The 21,391-nt window shown below is 46.4% G+C and overlaps 1 long non-coding RNA gene across 1 annotated transcript; it reads left to right on the forward strand.

Annotated features, from left to right (window-relative positions):
• The first annotated feature begins 10,622 nt into the window (after positions 1-10,622).
• LOC142720719 (uncharacterized) lies at positions 10,623-19,022 on the forward strand. The gene is made up of 3 exons (XR_012873490.1): positions 10,623-10,865; positions 10,938-11,048; positions 18,374-19,022. It is a non-coding gene; the product is annotated as an uncharacterized LOC142720719 (long non-coding RNA).
• The last annotated feature ends 2,369 nt before the right edge of the window (positions 19,023-21,391 follow it).

The following is a 21,391-nucleotide window of genomic DNA, read 5'->3' on the forward strand; positions in this document are numbered from 1 at the left end:
GGTGTATATAGTAGAGTGCTGGGTGTATATAGTAGAGTGCTGGGTGTATATAGTGGAGTGCTGGGTGTATATAGTAGAGTGCTGGGTGTATATAGTGGAGAGCTGGGTGTATATAGTGGAGAGCTGGGTGTATATAGTGGAGTGCTGGGTGTATATAGTGGAGTGCTGGGTGTATATGATATATTGCTTGGTGTATATACTGTAGTGCTGGGTGTATATAGTGGAGAGCTGGGTGTATATAGTGGAGTGCTGGGTGTATATAGTGGAGTGCTGGGTGTATATAGTGGAGTGCTGGGTGTATATGGTGGAGAGCTGGGTGTATATGGTGGAGAGCTGGGTGTATATAGTGTAGAGCTGGGTGTATATAGTGGAGTGCTGGGTGTATATAGTGGAGTGCTGGGTGTATATAGTGGAGTGCTGGGTGTATATAGTGGAGTGCTGGGTGTATATAGTGGAGTGCTGGGTGTATATGGTGGAGTGCTGGGTGTATATGGTGGAGTGCTGGGTGTATATGGTGGAGTGCTGGGTGTATATGGTGGAGTGCTGGGTGTATATGGTGGAGTGCTGGGTGTATATGGTGGAGTGCTGGGTGTATATGGTGGAGTGCTGGGTGTATATGGTGGAGTGCTGGGTGTATATGGTGGAGTGCTGGGTGTATATGGTGGAGTGCTGGGTGTATATGGTGGAGTGCTGGGTGTATATGGTGGAGTGCTGGGTGTATATGGTGGAGTGCTGGGTGTATATGGTGGAGTGCTGGGTGTATATGGTGGAGTGCTGGGTGTATATAGTGGAGCGCTGGGTGTATATAGTGGAGCGCTGGGTGTATATAGTGGAGCGCTGGGTGTATATAGTGGAGCGCTGGGTGTATATAGTGGAGCGCTGGGTGTATATAGTGGAGCGCTGGATGTATATAGTGTAGCGCTGGGTGTATATAGTTCAGGGCTGGGTGTATATAGTGTAGCGCTGGGTGTATATAGTGTAGCGCTGGGTGTATATAGTGTAGCGCTGGGTGTATATAGTGTAGCGCTGGGTGTATATAGTGTAGCGCTGGGTGTATATAGTGGAGCGCTGGGTGTATATAGTGGAGCGCTGGGTGTATATAGTGGAGCGCTGGGTGTATATAGTGGAGCGCTGGGTGTATATAGTGGAGCGCTGGGTGTATATAGTGGAGCGCTGGGTGTATATAGTGGAGCGTTGGGTGTATATAGTGGAGCGCTGGGTGTATATAGTGGAGCGCTGGGTGTATATAGTGGAGCGCTGGGTGTATATAGTGGAGCGCTGGGTGTATATAGTGGAGCGCTGGGTGTATATAGTGGAGAGCTGGGTGTATATAGTGTATTGCTGGGTGTATATAGTGGAGTGCTGGGTGTATATAGTGGAGTGCTGGGTGTATATAGTGGAGTGCTGGGTGTATATAGTGGAGTGCTGGGCGTACATAGTGGAGTGCTGGGCGTACATAGTGGAGTGCTGGGCGTACATAGTGGAGTGCTGGGCGTACATAGTGGAGTGCTGGGCGTACATAGTGGAGTGCTGGGCGTACATAGTGGAGTGCTGGGCGTACATAGTGGAGTGCTGGGCGTACATAGTGGAGTGCTGGGCGTACATAGTGGAGTGCTGGGTGTACATAGTGGAGTGCTGGGTGTATATAGTGGAGTGCTGGGTGTACATAGTGGAGTGCTGGGTGTACATAGTGGAGTGCTGGGTGTACATAGTGGAGTGCTGGGTGTACATAGTGGAGTGCTGGGTGTATATAGTGGAGTGCTGGGTGTATATAGTGGAGTGCTGGGTGTATATAGTGGAGTGCTGGGTGTATATAGTGGAGTGCTGGGTGTATATAGTGGAGTGCTGGGTGTATATAGTGGAGTGTTGGGTGTATATAGTGGAGTGTTGGGTGTATATAGTGGAGTGCTGGGTGTATATAGTGGAGCTCTGGGTGTATATAGTGGAGCGCTGGGTGTATATAGTGTATTGCTGGGTGTATATAGTGTATTGCTGGGTGTATATAGTGTAGTGCTGGGTGTATATGGTATAGTGCTGGGTGTATATGGTGGAGTGCTGGGTGTATATGGTGGAATTCTGGGTGTATATGGTGGAGTGCTGGGTGTATATGGTGGAGTGCTGGGTGTATATGGTGGAGTGCTGGGTGTATATGGTGGAGTGCTGGGTGTATATGGTGGAGTGCTGGGTGTATATGGTGGAGTGCTGGGTGTATATGGTGGAGTGCTGGGTGTATATGGTGGAGTGCTGGGTGTATATGGTGGAGTGCTGGGTGTATATGGTGGAGTGCTGGGTGTATATGGTGGAGTGCTGGGTGTATATGGTGGAGTGCTGGGTGTATATGGTGGAGTGCTGGGTGTATATGGTGGAGTGCTGGGTGTATATGGTGGAGTGCTGGGTGTATATGGTGGAGTGCTGGGTGTATATAGTGGAGTGCTGGGTGTATATAGTGGAGTGCTGGGTGTATATAGTGGAGTGCTGGGTGTATATAGTGGAGTGCTGGGTGTATATAGTGGAGTGCTGGGTGTATATAGTGGAGTGCTGGGTGTATATAGTGGAGTGCTGGGTGTATATAGTGGAGTGCTGGGTGTATATGGTATATTGCTGGGTGTATATGGTATATTGCTGGGTGTATATGGTGGAGAGCTGGGTGTATATGGTGGAGTGCTGGGTGTATATGGTGGAGTGCTGGGTGTATATGGTGGAGTGCTGGGTGTATATGGTGGAGTGCTGGGTGTATATGGTGGAGTGCTGGGTGTATATGGTGGAGTGCTGGGTGTATATGGTGGAGTGCTGGGTGTATATGGTGGAGTGCTGGGTGTATATGGTGGAGTGCTGGGTGTATATGGTGGAGTGCTGGGTGTATATGGTGGAGTGCTGGGTGTATATGGTGGAGAGCTGGGTGTATATAGTGGATTGCTGGGTGTATATGGTGGAGTGTTGGGTGTATATGGTGGAGTGCTGGGTGTATAGGGTGGAGTGCTGGGTGTATAGGGTGGAGTGCTGGGTGTATAGGGTGGAGTGCTGGGTGTATAGGGTGGAGTGCTGGGTGTATAGGGTGGAGTGCTGGGTGTATAGGGTGGAGTGCTGGGTGTATAGGGTGGAGTGCTGGGTGTATAGGGTGGAGTGCTGGGTGTATATGGTGGAGTGCTGGGTGTATATGGTGGAGTGCTGGGTGTATATGGTGGAGTGCTGGGTGTAAATGGTGGAGTGCTGGGTGTAAATGGTGGAGTGCTGGGTGTATATGGTGGAGTGCTGGGTGTATATGGTGGAGTGCTGGGTGTATAGGGTGGAGTGCTGAGTGTATATAGTGGAGTGCTGGGTGTATATAGTGGAGTGCTGGGTGTAATTGCCTGGTTATTGGACGAGCAGTCTCTGGTTTCTCTTTTCTCAATTCATTGTATATTTCATGGGAACCTGTCTGTTAGTTTTAACCCCTTGAACCGTCACCATGCGGTAATACATGATCTGACAGTATTTCGCTGTATGTTTTTTTCAGATGCAGCAAAATCCTTAAAATCCACTTTTAAAACGACGCACACTATATAATAATAATAATAATAATAATCTTTATTTATATAGCGCCAACATATTACGCAGCACTTTACAATGTAGAGGGAACATGAAAACAATATCAGACATTACATAGTGACAAAGTTAATTTACAATTCAAACCTGGGGAGTGAGGACCCTGCTCGCAAGAGCTTACAATCTATGAGGACATAAGGGAGACACAAAGTGTAACAGTGTTTGTTCTGTACAATGGTCATTTTTATACACATGCGGTGGTAACATAAAGCTGCATGAGCCGGTCACCAGCCAGTATCCGTGTATGACGGACATGAAGAGAAGGAGCGTGAGGGAATCTTATTCTGATGACTAATCTAAAAGGAGGGCCATGGAAAGGAGTCAGATTAGGGAATTTTATAGGACTGTCTAAATAGATGTGTTTTCAGGGCACGTTTAAAACTGTGGATATTGGGAATTAATCTGATTGTCTGGGGTAGCACATTCCAGAGGACGGGTGCAGCACGAGAGAAATCCTGGAGACGGTAGTGGGAGGTTCGGATTATGGAGGATTTTAATCTAAGGTCGTTGGCAGAACGTAGAGCCCGAGTAGGGTGGTAGACAGAGATGAGGGAGGAGATGTAAGGAGGTGCAGCACTGTGGAGAGCTTTGTGGGTGAGAGTAATAAGTTTGAATTTTATTCGGAAGGGGATGGGCAACCAGTGCAGTGACTGGCACAGATTAGAGGCGTTGGTGTAGCGGTTGGTCATAAAGATGAGCCTGGCTGCTGCATTGAGGATAGATTGGAGAGGGGAGAGTTTAGTGAGGGGAAGACCGACTAGTAATGAGTTACAGTAGTCAAGACAAGAGTGAATCAGAGCAACAATGAGAGTTTTGGCAGTTTCCTCCGTAAGAAAAGAGCGGATTCTGGAGATGTTTTTTAGGTGAAAATGACAGGAGCGTGAAAGTGATTGTATGTGAGGAGTAAAGGAAAGATCTGAGTCAAAAATAACCCCGAGACAGCGGGCGTGCTGCTTAGGAGTTATGATAGTGATAGAGACAGCGGGCGTGCTGCTTAGGAGTTATGATAGTGATAGAGACAGCGGGCGGCTGCTTAGGAGTTATGATAGTGCCACACACAGAGATGGAGACATCAGGTTTAGGGAGGTTAGTAGATGGTTGGAACACAAGGAGCTCAGTTTTAGAAAGATTCAGTTTGCTAATTACTCATTAGAGGGTCATGGGGCGGTGCCGATATCCTCACGAGTCACATAGTCCTGCCTCCAAACCCACCTTTCCATGTTTGAGTGACATCTCCCTGGCTGATACAACTTTCTCGGATGTGCCATTGCCTTCTGGCACTATACACAAGGGGGAGAGCTGTGTGGCACTATACACAAGGGGGAGAGCTGTGTGGCACTATACACAAGGGGGAGCTGTGTGGCACTATACACAAAGGGGGCTGTGTGGCACTATACACAAGGGGGAGAGCTGTGTGGCACTATACACAAGGGGGAGCTGTGTGGCTCTATACACAAAGGGGGCTGTGTGGCACTATACACAAAGGGGGCTGTGTGGCACTATACACAAAGGGGGCTGTGTGGCACTATACACAAAGGGGGCTGTGTGGCACTATACACAAAGGGGGCTGTGTGGCACTATACACAAAGGGGGCTGTGTGGCACTATACACAAGGGGGAGAGCTGTGTGGCACTATACACAAGGGGGAGAGCTGTGTGGCACTATACACAAGGGGGAGAGCTGTGTGGCACTATACACAAGGGGGAGCTGTGTGGCTCTATACACAAAGGGGGCTGTGTGGCACTATACACAAGGGGGAGCTGTGTGGCTCTATACACAAAGGGGGCTGTGTGGCACTATACACAAGGGGGAGAGCTGTGTGGCACTATACACAAGGGGGAGAGCTGTGTGGCACTATACACAAAGGGGGCTGTGTGGCACTATACACAAGGGGGAGAGCTGTGTGGCACTATACACAAGGGGGAGAGCTGTGTGGCACTATACACAAAGGGGGCTGTGTGGCACTATACACAAGGGGGGCTGTGTGGCACTATTTACAAGGGGAGGGCTGTGGCTCTATCTACAGGTGTCTGTGTTTGGCACTATCCACTAAGGGGGGTGGTGTGCTGCACTTTCTACTAAGGGGGGCTGTGTGGCACTATGTACAGTGGGGGGTTTATGGCATTCTACAAGGGGAAGGTGGGGGTGCTATCTACAAATGGGGTGACACTGTCTATAGGAGGGGCTATATAGCACTGTCTACAGGGGGGCTGTATGGCACGTTCTACAGGGGGCACTATTTATAAGGGGGGGCTGCTTGTGGCACCCGAGGGGGGGGGCGGCCAAGAGTTTGCTATCGGGCCCAGTCTTTCCTAGTTACGCCCCTGAGCAGACTTTAGTGTCTCGTCTAGTTATATAATGCAAGTGGAACAGCCTCTATAGATGATGCGCTGCAGGAAAAAACATACAAAATATAATGTCGAGTGCCACGGTGTGGTCACCGCGGGGAACTGTTTACTTTCATGGATGAAGTAATAGCGCCATTATGTGGTCATCGCTGGGAAAATACTGACTATATGTTACGACCTTATTACTTATGGAAGGCTGCATTGGCTATACGTCGCAATAGCGCCATCGTGTGGTCAATGCTGGGAAATGATCACTAAATTCATTGTAATGTAGGTAGCCTGGTGATGCGCTCTGCAGCAGCGCCATCGTGGGGTCAATGCAGGGAACTTTTTACTTTCAAATTATTCCGATATTGTATATTTTAATGAATAATATAGCAATACTGCAGGGAATTTATAGACCTAATTTTATATGATGCAGACAGCACAAAAGATGTGCAGTAGCAACAGCGGCCTCGTGTGGTCACTGTGGCAACTGTCTTGGTAGGCCATCTGAGTACCCGGAAGAAAAATGACTGGAACACACAAACAGGAAGTGACGTTTATGACTTCTGGGTGAAGCGAGGCAATTATTCAGGTATTTACAGTCAGAATCTTTCCTGTCCGTTTATTAGGTGTCAGTGTGTGACGCATGATGCGCGTAGTATAAACATATTCAGCTTCTTTGTATGTGAGATTTTTACTAAAATGCTGATCAGGCGGATGATGAACGCAATCTGTACTATGGCCACCAGGTGGCGCTATGACATAACATTATTATATTAGTACCATTTACATGTTCCAGAATCAAACCTCACACTTTTTGGAGATATAAAACAGATATTTGATCTTTTTTCAGAGACCCTGTGACACCCCCCTCTCCTATGTAACCGTGGTAACACCAGTGTAGCCATAAGGGTATTTTCACACGACCTATTTTCAGACGTAATTCACAGGTGTAATTTTTTTCCCGAGTTTTTAGACGCGGAAACCGCTCCAAAAAACTCATCAAAAACAGTTCGAAAGTGCCTCCCATTGATTTCAATGGGAGGCGGAGGCGTCTTTTTCCCGCCAGCGGTAAAACCGCCTCGCGGGAAAAAGAAGCGACATGCCCTATTTTCGGGCGTTTACGCCTCTGACCTCCCATTGACTTCAATGGGAGGCAGAGAAAGCGTATTTCGCAGCGTTTTATGCCCGCGGTATGCAGGGAGAGGAAAATCTGCCTCAAACTTCCAAACGGAATTTAGAAGCAGAAATTCCGCCTGCAAAAAACTCTTACGCCTGAAAAACCGTCTCCATTACGCCTACAAACATCTGCCCGTGGCTTGCAATGGGTTTTACGATGTTCTGTTCAGACAAGGTGTAATTTTACGCGTCGCTGTCAAAATACGGCGCGTAAAATGACGGCTCGTCAAAAGAAGTGCAGGTCACTTCTTGGGACGTTTTTGGAGCCGCTTTTCATTGACTCTATTGAAAACAGCTCCAAAAACGGCCACAAAAACGCCGCAAAAACACCGCGAAAAATACGAGTGGCTCAAAAAACGTCTGAAAATCAGGAGCTGTTTCCCCTTGAAAACCGCTCCTGATTTTCAGACGTTCTTGAAGCCGCTCGCGATTTTCGCTGCGTTTTTCGCTGCGTTTTTTACGGCCGTTTTTGGAGCTTTTTTCCGCTAGAGTCAATGAAAAACGGCTCCAAAAACGTCCCAAGAAGTGACCTGCACCTCTTTTTCACGGCCTATTTTTACCACGTAAAAAAACGTGTAAAATGACACCTCGTGGGAACAGAACATCGTAAAACCCATTGCAGGCAATGGGCAGATGTTTGCCGACGTATTGGAGCCGTCTTTTCAGCCGTAATTTGAGGCATAAAACGCCTCCATTACGTCTGAAAATAGGTCGTGTGCACATACCCTTACAGTGACGGTCACAGTGCCCACATGACAGCAACAGTCAAGTGCCCCCATACCAAGGACAACCACCTTTCTACCAGAACAGTGACAGCCAAAGTGCTCCCATAACATTGACTGTTGCTGTTATGTGGGCACTGTGACTGTTACTGTTATGGGAGCACTATGGCTGTCACTGTTCTGGGGGAGAGTTGGTTGTCCCTGTTATGGAGGACTTTGACTGTTGCTGTTATGTGGGCACTGTAACTGTCAAAGTCCTCCATAACAGGGACAACCGACTCTCCCCCAGGAAAGTGACAGCCATAGTGCTCCCATAACAGTGACAGTCACAGTGCCCACATAACAGCAACAGTCAAAGTCCCCCATAACAGTTGATTAACAGCTGATGGCCACTGTTACATTGTTTGAATATATCAATTGCATCATCATCAGTTTTTTTGTCTCAAGTGATTACAACTGATGCAAAAACCGATTAAAAAATGTATCAGTTGCATCAGAATTTTTCACAATTTTTACTACAAAACCATCAGTTGTCGTTCGTTGTCATCCGTTTTTAACATCAGTTTTTACCACAATGGTCCACCAAAAAGGTTGTCTAGGGTCTGAAAATGCCACACCCCCTCTGTATATAATGCCACACCCCCCTGTAGATAACGCCACACAGCGCCCACTGTAGATTGTGCCACACAGCGCCCCCCTGTAGATAGCACCGGATACATATAGCGCTACCCCCCTTCTCCTGTAGATAGCGCCACTCAAGCTCCCTCTAGCATATATGGACAGTGGCGTCAGGGGTTACTCCCTAAACGGAATCCCCGGCCGCAGCATTACCAATGCTGTGGCCGGGGATTGCCTCAAGAAGGGCCCCCTGACGCCTATATCCATATATGGACAGTGACGTCAGTGTCTACTCCTTGAGTGGAATCCCCTTGCCAACTCTGGCCAGGGATTCCGCTCCAGGAGGAGATCCCTGACGTCAATGTCCATATATGGACAGTGGCGTCAGGGGGTCCTTCTTGAAGGAAACAACCCGGCCACAGCATTGGTAATAAAGTTGACTTGTTTACAGAACGCTGAGTTGGCTCCATTTTTGGTCAGAGATCTCCAAGTGTAATACTGGAAGGTTCCCACGGCTAAAGAGAGTTCAGTGCTCCAGAATTAAAGGGGTTGTCCGGGCAGGGGGCGGTTTTTCATACTGATGACCTTTCTATAGGATAGGTCATCGGTATATCATTGATGGGGGTCCGTTCCGGAAGCAGATGGCTCACAGTATAGCGGCCGTGAATGTGACTAGAGCTGCAGTTCTGCAGCACGGCCGCTATACAGTGTATGAAGCATTGCATGCCCAGCATAACATCCGGTGCCCGGAGGCAGCCCAAACAGCTGATCGGTGTGGGGTCCGGGTGTCATATTTCACCACTTATTACATTACCGGGTACATATCACAATGTAATGACCATTACTCACCGTCTGCTGGAAGTTGACATGGCCATAACCAAGAGACCATCTTTTGATCATGTTCCTGCAGACACGTATAGACAGCTCAGGCCCATCTGGACTAAACTTCTGATAGATAGAGGAAGGCCATAGGATATTGGCTGTTACTGTGCGGATCTCCACTGAAGAAGTAACGGAATATTCTCATCACACAAAGTCTGTCGTTGGGTTATGCCATCATTTTGCGATCGGTAGAAGTTTTACTGCCATATGAACCCTCGCTCTCGATCATTGCCCTCTTGCGGCTTTAACAGTCTCTACTCTTCTGGGAAGGCTTGTCACAAGATTTTGGAGTGTGACCTCACAGATGCTTTTTTTGACTGAATGGGCACAAATTCCCACAGACAAGCACTGATATTGGATGAGTAGGTTTTGCTTGCAACCCGTGTTATAATTCATCCCAAAGGTGTTGGATGGTCCTTTGTGCAGGCCACTCGAGTCACTACACAACAAACTCATCAAACCATGTCTTTATGGACCTTGCTTACAGGGGCGCAGTCATGCTGGGACAGGAAAGGTCCTTCCCCAGTAGACACTATGTATTCCTGTAGGTAACGTTCAGAGGCCCAGATTCACCCATCAGACTACCAGATAACAAGACGTCATCACTCTAGAGAACGACGTGCTTTACACCTCTCCAGCTGACTCCTGGCATTGTGCAGGGGGATCTAAGGAAATCCATTTCATGAAGCTCCTGACACACAGTTCTTGTTCTGCGCCACGTTTAAAGCCACTGAGCTCTTCAGTACGACCCATACTACTAGCAATGTTTCTCTGGAGAGTGCATGGCTGTGGGCTTGATTTATGCACCTGTTTGCAATGCGTGAAGCTGAAACAGCTCAATGCGTGAAGCTCAATAATTAGGGGGGGTGTTCACGTACTTTTATCCATATAGTATTGTCTCTCACCTCCCACATGCTGTATTTTCTCCTTACTGCCAAGAGACACAGAACTAGAAATTAAAGAAGAGCTCCAGTGGAAGCACAACTTTCCATGTCTGCACCCCCACCTGACTGTATATATCACTCTACACTTCTTTTATGTATACTGTACTTACTTTTTGAACGCCTGCCTTGTCCGTGCTTTAAAAGAAGCCTCCGTCTTGATTCTTAGATTTCCCCAGCTTTCTCTTCCTCTCTGCTTTGCTATCAATTACATGACCAGCTAAAGACCATATAATTTCTTTATGCTGGGGGACACTGTGATTATTATTCTCTCTATATTCTTCTAAATAAGCTGAGAAACAATAAGTATACAGACTGGGAGGCTGCACTATATTCTTCTACACCTGTGTGACAGGAACCTGTCTAAGTATCAGTGGCAGTTGATGATAGAAGTTTCTGTTTCCCCCTGTGTATAACTAGTGCGGTACAGAAACTGCTGAAGCCTGTGATGGGTGACACATAGATCTCCGGAGACCCAAGTAGAGAAAGTAGTCACCGAGCCGGATTCACACTGCTGCTAAGCAACCGTCCCGGTCTGATATATAGAGATAAATAACAGGGGAAAGACCGACACATGGAATACCAGAATGCAGCACATGGGAGAGGTTAGTTTTGGCCGGAGTGTCCCTTTAACATTTCATAATTCTATCATCTAGTTATCATCTCTTTATTTGTAGATCTCATTCGGAACCATCTACACGTCATTGTTCTTTGTGATGGATAAGGGACACATAACGGAGAAGATACTGAACGTCACCCTGGAGATAATCTACCTTCTTACCGGAGAGGTAAAATAATCCGGGACTCATGTATATGTCCTTTCTCTTATCTTTTTATCCTACAAACAATATTATATAAAATGCAAAAGATCACGTCATCATAATTGATTTGTAAATATAAATGCTGTAACAAATCTTCTCTGGTGCATAGATATTTATTTTAATACAATGATAGCGCCCCCTAGCATTTTGACTGCCCCCCTAATGCTGCTTCCACCTTCCTAAACAGTCCGCGGTGGACACGCATTACAAAAGTTATGATTTTTGGAATGGTGGGAGGTAAAAACGAAAATTGAAAAAACCGAAAATAGGCTGTTCATTAAGGGGTTAATGACCTATCATTCACCTGTTCTATACCTGGACTGAGTTACCTGGTGGTGGTTGCATTCAGTTATCCTTTGGATGCATTACTATGGACTGATCTGTGGGCTACAACATAAGGTGTCTTAGCCTGGGGACTGTGTTGCTCCCTCTGCAGGCGGGGTGTTGCGGTGGCACTGGTTGCCATGTGGTGCGCCACCTAATAGATTAGGGACCCACTTAAAAGAAGTTGCCATGAGGAGGCAGGTGGGCTTATACGATCAAAATGTTTACTAAGAACTTCCTGTTCATTTTGATTCTCTTGTATGTTCCATCTCGATATCCAGGATTGTCCAGTAGTGAAGAAGACATCTGGTGACTCTCTATCCCCCAACAGATGTCCCCACATGTCTGGAGGATGGACCAGTACCATCACGGAGCCTTCACTGATACCTAAGAGAAATGAGAGCTACGTAATGGGAAGAGCAGAGTTCACAGCAGCACAGAATCTGCACGCTCCTCTCCTGAAATACTCTGTGCTGCTGTGAACTCTGCTCTTACCATTACGTAGCTCAGTCTGTTACCTCTCCTCCACTCCTGTCCTCAATAACACCTTCACATGATTGGCAAGTCACCACCCCGCACAAGATCCACACGCTCATCTCCTGAAATACTCTGTGCTGCTGTGAACTCTGCTCTTACCATTACGTGGTGACTTGCCAATCATGTGAAGGTGTTATTGAGGACAGGAGTGGAGGAGAGGTAACAGACTGAGAGCTACGTAATGGTAAGAACAGAGTTCTCAGCAGCACAGAATCTGCACGCTCCTCTCCTGAAATACTGTGTGCTGCCTTAAACTCTGTGGACAGGTCATGATCCTGTTTCTTTCAAATGTTGCACTGTAGCGCAGCCTTATATAGTGGATCGAGCGGGTTCACCAGCATAATTTAAAAGAAACACGATCCTGACCTGTCCACAGAGTTTAAGGCAGCACAGAGTATTTCAGGAGATGAGCACGGCCGGCCACGGGCAGCCGGTCGTTTTTCCGAGCCGTGCTCCCATTATAAAGTATAGGAGCACGGCCCGTAAAATAAAAAAATGGAACATGTTCTATCTTTTTAACGGCACGGGCACCTTCCCGTGAGAAAACGGGAAGGTACCCGTGGCTAACAGAAGTCTATGGGCCCGCTATTTCGGGTCGTAATTACGACCCGTAATAACGGGTGTTTTTACGGTCGTGTGCATGAGGCCCCGTAATGACGGGTGACTACGTGTGTGCACCCGTCATTACGGCAGCGTTGCTAAGCGACGTCAGTAAATAGTCACTGTCCAGGGTGCTGAAAGAGTTAACTGATCGGCAGTAACTGTTTCAGCGCCCTGGACAGTGACGACCGATCACAATATAGAGTAACCTGTCAAAAAAAAAAGACGTTCATACTTACCGAGAACTTTCTGCTTCCTCCAGTCCGGTCTCCTGGCCGTTGCCTTAGTGACGCGTCCCTCTCGACATCCGGCCCGACATTCCTGGGTGACGTTACAGCCCATGTGACCGTTGCAGCCAATCACAGGCTGCAGAGGCCTCTGCAGCCAATCACAGGCTGCCGCGTCAGAAAAGAAGGTCGGACTGGAGGAAGAAGAGGGACTCGTCACCAAGACAACGACCGGGTACGTATGAAATGTTTTTTATTTTATTTTTAATCAGCAGCCTCTTTTCTCTATCAGTGATTGATAGAGACAAGTGGCTGCCGATTTGTATAATATTTTTGACCGGGTTCGGTCAAAACGGGTTTGGCCGAACCCGGTGAAGTTCGGATTCGCTGTCCCGGTTCGCTCATCCCTACCTGTCAATATTGTTTCTAACAGAGGGGTACAATTTGTTTCATTGTTTTGGAGAGCTTTCTGTAAGAAGTTGGAGATTGATCTGTCCTTCTCCTCGGCCTTCCATCCTGAAACTAATGGCCAAACTGAGAGGACTAATCAGTCTCTAGAACAATATTTAAGGTGTTTTATCTCTGACTGTCAATATGATTGGGTTTCCTTCATTCCCCTCGCTGAATTTTCCCTTAATAACCGGGTCAGTAACTCGTCAGGGAACTCCCCCATTTTCTGTAATTTTGGGTTTAATCCACGGTTCTCCTCCGTTTTACCTGGTAGTCCCAACAATCCCGAGGTAGAGGTCGTTCATCGGGAACTGTGCACAGTCTGGGCCCAGGTTCAGAAGAACCTAGAGGCGTCCCAGGGCATACAAAAGACTCAGGCAGATAGAAGACGTTCTGCTAACCCTTTGTTTGTGGTCGGGGATCTGGTGTGGCTGTCTTCAAAAAATGTGCCCCTTAAAGTTCTGTCTAAAAAATTTTCTCCCCGGTATATAGGGCCGTACAAGGTCATTGAGGTCCTTAACCCTGTCTCCTTCCGGCTGGAGTTACCCCCGTCTTTTCAAATACACAACGTGTTTTATGCCTCCCTCCTGAAACGCTGCTCCCCGTCCTTGGTTACCTCGAGGAAACCTCCGGTCCCTGTTCTCACCCCTGAAGGGGTAGAATTCGAGGTGGCCAAGATTGTGGATAGCAGGATGGTCCAAGGCTCCCTCCAGTACCTGGTCTATTGGAGAGGATACAGGCCTGAGGAGAGGACTTGGGTACCCGCCCGGGATGTTCACGCTGGGGTATTGCTCAGGAGGCTCCATCTTGGGTTCCCCAATAAGCCAGGTCCACCTAGGAAGGGTCCAGTGGCCCCTCATAAAAGGGGGGGTACTGTAAAGGATGTGCCAGACACCGCTTCTGTGTCGACGCCCGTGGTTAATCAGTCTGCACCTGCTCCTAGGTCTGATAGAGTGACTCGATCTGCTACCACTCAGGCTGGTAGGCTGAGGAGTGGGAGAACCTATCACAGCCTGGCCAGACAGTTCTAGCTCCCGCCCTCGGTCTATGTATACCTTCATTTCCTGCTTGTCTTTGCCTGTGATTCTCTCTGGTTTCCTGGCTCTACTGTTCCTGCTATAACTATTCACGCACCGCAGAACACTTTCGCGTGACTTTTCTGCGGTTTTGTTTTCCGCAGCGCGGGCATGAGATTCTCTTATTCACTTTGCTGCTACTGTAAATGCTGTGGAATATCCGCACAGAGTTCAGTTGTGGAAATTCCGCAACATTTACGCTACGCGAGAACCCGGCCTTACTCCCTTTTTTTTTGTAAACATTTTTTCCATCCCCCTAAGGACTTCCGTATTGCTGTGTATTGTGCTATTTACAGCCTCCTATTAAAGGGCTTAATAGGAGCACAAAGATGGCAGACCTGGGGTCCTTTTTATTAGGCCCCCAGACTGCCATGACAACCATCAACACCACGTAAGTGAGCCCGCTCCATGCTCCTCTCCTCGCGCCATAAGGTACAGTTACGTCCTGGTGCTACAAGAGGTTTAAAGCACCGGCCTCACCTACAGCAACTTCTGTATAATATACGAGCCCGTACACCAAATGCTCGGCTTTCCGAGAAAAGCCGATCAGAAACGAAGCGGCTGAGCGCTCACCTGAGCACTTCTCCTGCTTCGTTTTAGCGATCTGTGGGGGTCTCCGTGCTCGGACACCCAGTCATCCAAACTTCAGACATCTCACTATGACACGCCAGAAGTTTTTTTGAAAGTTCAATTACCATTTTACCTGCAGAAATTTGCCTTTTTTAAAAATAAAAATAAAAAAACCCTGTGTTTTTGACCACCTAGCCCGTGTTTATTTTTTTACAGTTTATATAATCAAATGATATTGTGATCATTGTTACCAAAGTTTTCACACACCGTGACATTCCCAACCAGCTCTGCATTGTTAGACATTACCAGATTTTAACTGAGCATCACATTTTGTTTGGTTCTCCACAATTTGCCACAAACATGTTATTCCCTTTGCAGTTGGAGCAGAACGGTTCCTATTCTCCCATTATCACTGCAGTACCAGCCTGGGCAGCCCACTCTATCTGTTTCTATATCTGACCATCCGTCTCCTGAGTGACGTGGGGGGGGGGGTCTAGATTACACCCAAAAATAATAATTTCTGTGTTCCTTTGTAATTCCACCCACAAGGTTTCCACCTCCTGACAATCTTCCTCCAGTATTGCTTCTTTTACACTTCCCTTCGTATGACGTTTAACATGCAGACATTCTCCCCCACCTTTCCTATTTGTCCTGTCTTTCCGAACGAGTGTAAAACACTGAAGATTGACAGCCCGATTGTGTGAAGGGCCCGGCTATGTTTCTGCGAAGCCACCTATATCGATATGTTCCTCCAGTACCAAGGCCTCAAGCGCCCCCAGTTTTGCTTCCTAGACTTCTGGCATTTGTGAACATACACTATAGGTTGCCGTCCAATTTTTCATGTTCAGTTTCAGGAATGTGATTGACATTTTTAGGCACATGTGTCTTCAATGTTGGTTTGTAACGCACGGATCTCATTATCCTGTGACCTAATACTTCACCCACCAATATAGTCTGACGCCTCTTGATGGCTGAATCCCCTAGAACCACTTCTTATCTTGCCCTAACTTCATTACCATCCCCCCGGCTACCAGCTGGGCTGTCCTCCTGGCTGTCGGGGAGAGCAGTATCCAGTATACAGTAGCTGCTCAGCAGTGCGACTCCATTACTGTCTACAGTAAACCAACACCCCAAGTAGCTGCCGAGAAGTTAAGGTCTGTTCTCATCTGCGTCTATGGCAGCTTCCGTCAGATTTGACGGGAATAACAATGCTGTATATTGCACCACGCTCTGGCCCGATTCACCACATTGTAAGATAATGTCCTGGCTTTCAGTGGTGTGTGTGCGGCTTGTGTTCTATCTGTGCAGTCCTGGCCAAAAGTTTTGAAACAAATTTTGGTTTTCACAGTTTGCTTCTTCAGTTTTCATAGTGCTATTTGCATTAACTCTAGATTGATATGAAGAGTGATCAGATGAATTGCAATTAATAGTATAGTCATTCCTTGCCATGAAAATTATCTTAATCACAAAAAAACCATTTCCACCTCATTTCAGCCCTGCCATAAAATGACCTCCTACCATCATTTCACGTTCGCTCAGGAGAAAGTGTTAATGAGGACAAGGCAGCTGATAGAATTATAAGAGTGGACTGGTTGCTTTAAAATGGAAAGGTGCTTGAAATCAGTCTTCTTCTGTTAGCCATGGTTACCTCCATGGAAACGCGTACAGTCATCATTGCTTTGCATCAAAAGGGCTTTACAGGTAAGGACATTGCTGCGTGTAAGATTGCCCCTAAATCAACCATTTATCGGATCAAGAAGAACTTCAAGGAGAGAGGTTCGATTGCTGTGAAGAAGGCTTAAGGGCACTCAAGAAAGTCCAGCAAGTGCCAGGACCGTCTCCTAAAGAGGATTCAGCTATGGGATCAGTTTTAACAGCAGTGCAGAGCTTGCTCAGGAATGGCAGCAGGCAGGCGTCAGTGCATCTGCACGCACAGGCAGGTGAAGGATTTTGGAGATTGGCCTGGTGTCAAGAAGGGCAGCAAAGAAGCCACTTATATGGGAAGTTGTCCGTGGTCAATAGAAGTGAATAGGTCTGTAATTGCGGACCGTGATTACTGTCCGCAAGTACGGATGATTTTTACGGTTGTGTGCATGGGGCCTAAACGATCGATAAACACTAAAGCAGCAAACTTTGGGAAAACCAAAATTTGTGTCAGTCTCGAAACTGTGTCATTTATAGTGACCCGGCTCCAACAAGTGTTACAGGAAGTTGGTGTAGAAGTTTTCCATTAATGAATTACTCGGCTTCTCTAGATGTTACTGACACCATTTTCTTGGATAATATTTGTGAAATATCTTTAGTAAGAATAGGAAATATAAACGACTGTACAGTGTGTGAAGAAGAACAATTAATAAGTGATGGGGGAGGGGAACTATAGGCACTTTATATGAGCTTTACTGCTTGGAGTTGTGCCTAAAATTATTATCTTGCCTCCAGTTTTTTGGCTTTCTTTCCATGTCAAAATAATAAAAATGTTCTTGTTTGATAATCGCTGCGTCAAAATTGTCTTTAAAAATAAAAATAATATCACATCTTTGTAATTTAATGGTCTCATTTATTTTTCTACTTGATTTATATTGACTCCTGCACCCTATAAAGAAGCAGTTAAGTGCTGAGTTCAGTAACACTACAGTGCCAGCCCATGCACCTGGGTTTGAAGCTTGCTGCGTGCCGCTGGTGTTGTAGATGGCATTCTCCTTACTTATACAAGTTTTCTGGGGATAGAACCTGCATGTTCCTGACTCTTCTGTTAGCAGAGAACTTTACCAGTGCGCTACCTCTACTGTCGAGAGCCAGCTGCAAATTATTCCAAAGATGACATGTTCTTATTCCTGCTGGAAGTAATGTTTACATTTGGTCTTATGAGGACAATAAGAAAGTCCAAATATCAACCTGAGCTGGTGGCATGGTGCATGATCAGTGTCTAGCCAGTGAGTGTCTTCTGTGTGGTCTCTGGTTCAAATCCTGATGTGTGGTCTTGTCCAAAAGATACCTTGCTGGGTGGTGTTTATAGTGGTGTGGAGGCAGCACAGTGAGTATGAAAGTCACTTACATGAATAATGTTACTTATACAGCTGTATTTATATAGAAGATTATAACAATATACAAATCACTCAAACAGGTATTATAATCCATCACTCCATGGGTGGCACTTTGCCCAAGGAGGCCAATGTGGGGATTAGAACCCACGTTGACACAAGCGATCCCTGCACTTAACTCAGATCACGCAAGCTGCGCTGCAGCTTCTCAACAACACGTTTATTCACTTCTTAAAAAACAGGGGTAATCGGACTTTCAACATTAGAAACTTTAGATCACATAGGGTGCATGATAGCATGGTGGCTTTGGGATTAAGTGCCTAGACCAGTTATGGAGTTAGCCCATGTGCCTGGGTTCATATCTTGTTGCATGCAGCTTGTGTGGTAGGTGGCATTCTCCTTACTTATACACGCTTGCTGCCTGTGCTTAACGGTGACAATGTTTTTCCAACAATTTTGTCAAGCAGCTTACGCTCAACAGGCAAAGAATTTCTCCTTTAAAAGAATCCCTCGCCTTGTGAACCTAAACTGGTGAAAAGCTGGAGACACAAGAAGGAGATCCTGGGGATAGAACCCATATGTGCCTGATTCTTCTAATTTATCAGCAGAGAACTTTACCCGCATGCTACATCTGCTATCAGGAGCTGTCTGCAAATTCTTCCAAAGATGACATGTTCTTATTCCTGCTCGAAGTAAAAAATTTACATTTGGTTTTATGGGAGACAATGAAAAAGCCCAGAGATCAACCTGAGCTAGTGGTGGTATGGTGTTTAAGCAGTGTCTAAGCAGAGATTGTCTTCTGTGCAGGCCCTGGTTCAATTTCTGATGTGTGGCCTAATCCAAAAAATATAATTTGCTGGGTGGTGTTTATAGTGGTGTGGAGGCAGTGCAATAAATATGTTGCTGCATAAGAAAGTTACTTATATGACGAAAGTTACTTGTGCAGCTGTTTCTTTTTCTAGAGAGCTGTATTCATATAGTAGATTATTGCAGATTTCAGCAATATACTCATCACTCAAACAGGCATCATAATCCATAGGTGACACTTTGGGGAAGGGGGAAGGTGACCAGGAGAACAACATGGGGATTAGAACCCACGTTGTATAGAAGTGATCCCTGCACTTAACTCTGACTTTATGTAGCTGCAGTGCAGCTGGTGTGGTCTATTTATCACCTCTTTAAAAATAGGGGTAATCGGATTTTCAACAAAAGAACCATTAGATCACATTGGGGTACAACAGCACAGCAGCTTTAAGTGCTTTCAAGACTGGAGACACAAGGAGTAGAACCAGGGTATAGAACTTGTATGTTCCTAACTTATCAGCAGAGAACTTTACCTGTGCGCTACCTCTGCTGCCAAGAGACAGCTCCAAAGATGACATGTTCTTATTCCTGCTGGAAGTGACAATTACATTTGGTTTTAAGGGGACAAAAAGAAAGCACAGAGATCACCCTGAGCTGGTGGTCTTGTGCGTAAGCAGTTTCTAAACAGCAAATGTCTTCTATGCAGACCCTGGTTCAAATCCTGATGTGTGGTCTTGTCCAAAAAAAGGTAAGTTGCTTAGTGGTGTGGGGGCAGTGCAACAAGTTTTTTTGTAGGATAAGAAAGTTACTTATACAGCTGTCTTCTTTTTTCTAGACAGCTGTATTTATAGAGTAGATTATTGCAGATTTCAGCAATATACTCATCACTCAAACAGGTATCATAATTCATCACTCCACATGTGGTACTTTGGGAAAGCGGGGAGCTGCCCAATGTCACCAGGAGACAACGTGGGGATTAGAACCCATGCTGTACAGAAGTGATCCCTGCACTCAACTCAGATCACCGCAGCTGCACCGCAACACATGTATCACCCCTTTAAAAAATGGGTAATCATACAAGAAAAACTCTACATCTCATTAGTGCTTTTAAGGCTGAGGACACAAGGTGGAGATCCTGGGGATAGAACCCATATGTGCCTGATTCCTCTAATTTATCAGCAGAAAACTTTACCAGTGCGCTACCTCTGATGTCAAGAGACAGTTCCAAAGATGACATGTTCTTATTCCTGCTGGAAGAGACAATTACATTTGGTCTTATGGGGACAATAAGAAAACACAGCGATCAACCTGAGCTGGTGGTCTGGTACTTAAGTAGTGTCTAACCAGTGAGTGTTTTATGTGCAGGCCCTGGTTCAAATCCTGATGTGTGTGTGACCTTGTTAGAAAGAATACCGTGGAGTTGGTATAATGAGAAGGTTCCTGCATTAGGAAGTTACTTACTTCTACAGAATTTTATTGCAGATTTCAGCTATATACTCATCACTCAAACAAGTGTCACAATTCGTTACCCTGTCACCACATAAAAAGCGAGGTAATGGGGCAGATCTTGGCTCCTGAGTGGGGTGGCTGCCCAATCACCTTAATCCTGTGTACTTGCAGCTCAAAGCAGCCCTTAAAATCTAAAACCTGCCTTAAAAGAGTCTGAAAGTAGGCAGTTGGGTGAGTCAGTTTAGAGAGTGCTTATCCTGAGGCGGGATTACACTTTCATGAAGAGAAACTTTAGACCACATTGGGGCATGACAGCACAGTGGCTTGGGGCTTAAGTGCTTTCAAGGCTGGATACACAAGGAGAAGATTCTGGGGATAGAACCCACATGTTCCCGACTCCTCTAATTTATCAGAAAATAACTTTACCAGTGCGCTACCTCTGCTGCTGAGAGCTGGCTGCAAATTCTTCCAATGATGACATGTTCTTATTCCTGCTGGAAGTGACAATTACATTTGGTCTAACAGGGACAATAAGAAAGTCCAGAGATCAATCAGAGCTGGTGGCATGGTGCATGAGCAGTGTCTAACCAGTGAGTGTCTTCTGTGTGATCTCTGGTTCAAGTCCTGGGGTGTGTGGCCTAGTCCAAAAAGATGCTTTCCTGGGTGGTGTTTATAGTGGTCTGGATGCCGCACAACGTGATTGTCAGTGCTTAAGAAAGTTACTTATATGAAGAATGTTACCGACACAGCAGTCTCTTTTTCGAGACGGCTGTACTTAGCGAAAATTTTCAACAATCTACTCATCACTCAAACCAGTATCATAACCCTTACTCCATAGGCAGCACCTTGGGAAGGGGGAAGCACCCCAAGGCCACCAGAAGGACAACATGGGGATTAGAACCCACATTGTTTAGCAGTGAGCCCTGCACTCAACTCAGATCACACAAGCTGTGAGCCAGCTGGACTGCAGATACACAATACCACATTTATCAACTCTTTAAAAATCATGGGTAATCAGACTTTCAACAAGAGAAACTCTACACCTCATTAGCGCTTTTAAGGCTGGAGACACAAGGCAGAGATCCTGGGGATAGAACCCATACGCTCCTGACTCCTCTAATTCATCGGCAGGGAACTTTACCAGTGCGCTTCCTCTGCTGTCAAGAGCCAGTCACATATTCTTCCAAAGGTGATGTTCTTATTCCTGCTGGACGTGATGATTACATTTGGTC

This window comes from Rhinoderma darwinii, unplaced genomic scaffold (assembly GCF_050947455.1).
Source record: "Rhinoderma darwinii isolate aRhiDar2 unplaced genomic scaffold, aRhiDar2.hap1 Scaffold_501, whole genome shotgun sequence".
Classification (NCBI taxonomy): Eukaryota; Metazoa; Chordata; class Amphibia; order Anura; family Rhinodermatidae; genus Rhinoderma; species Rhinoderma darwinii.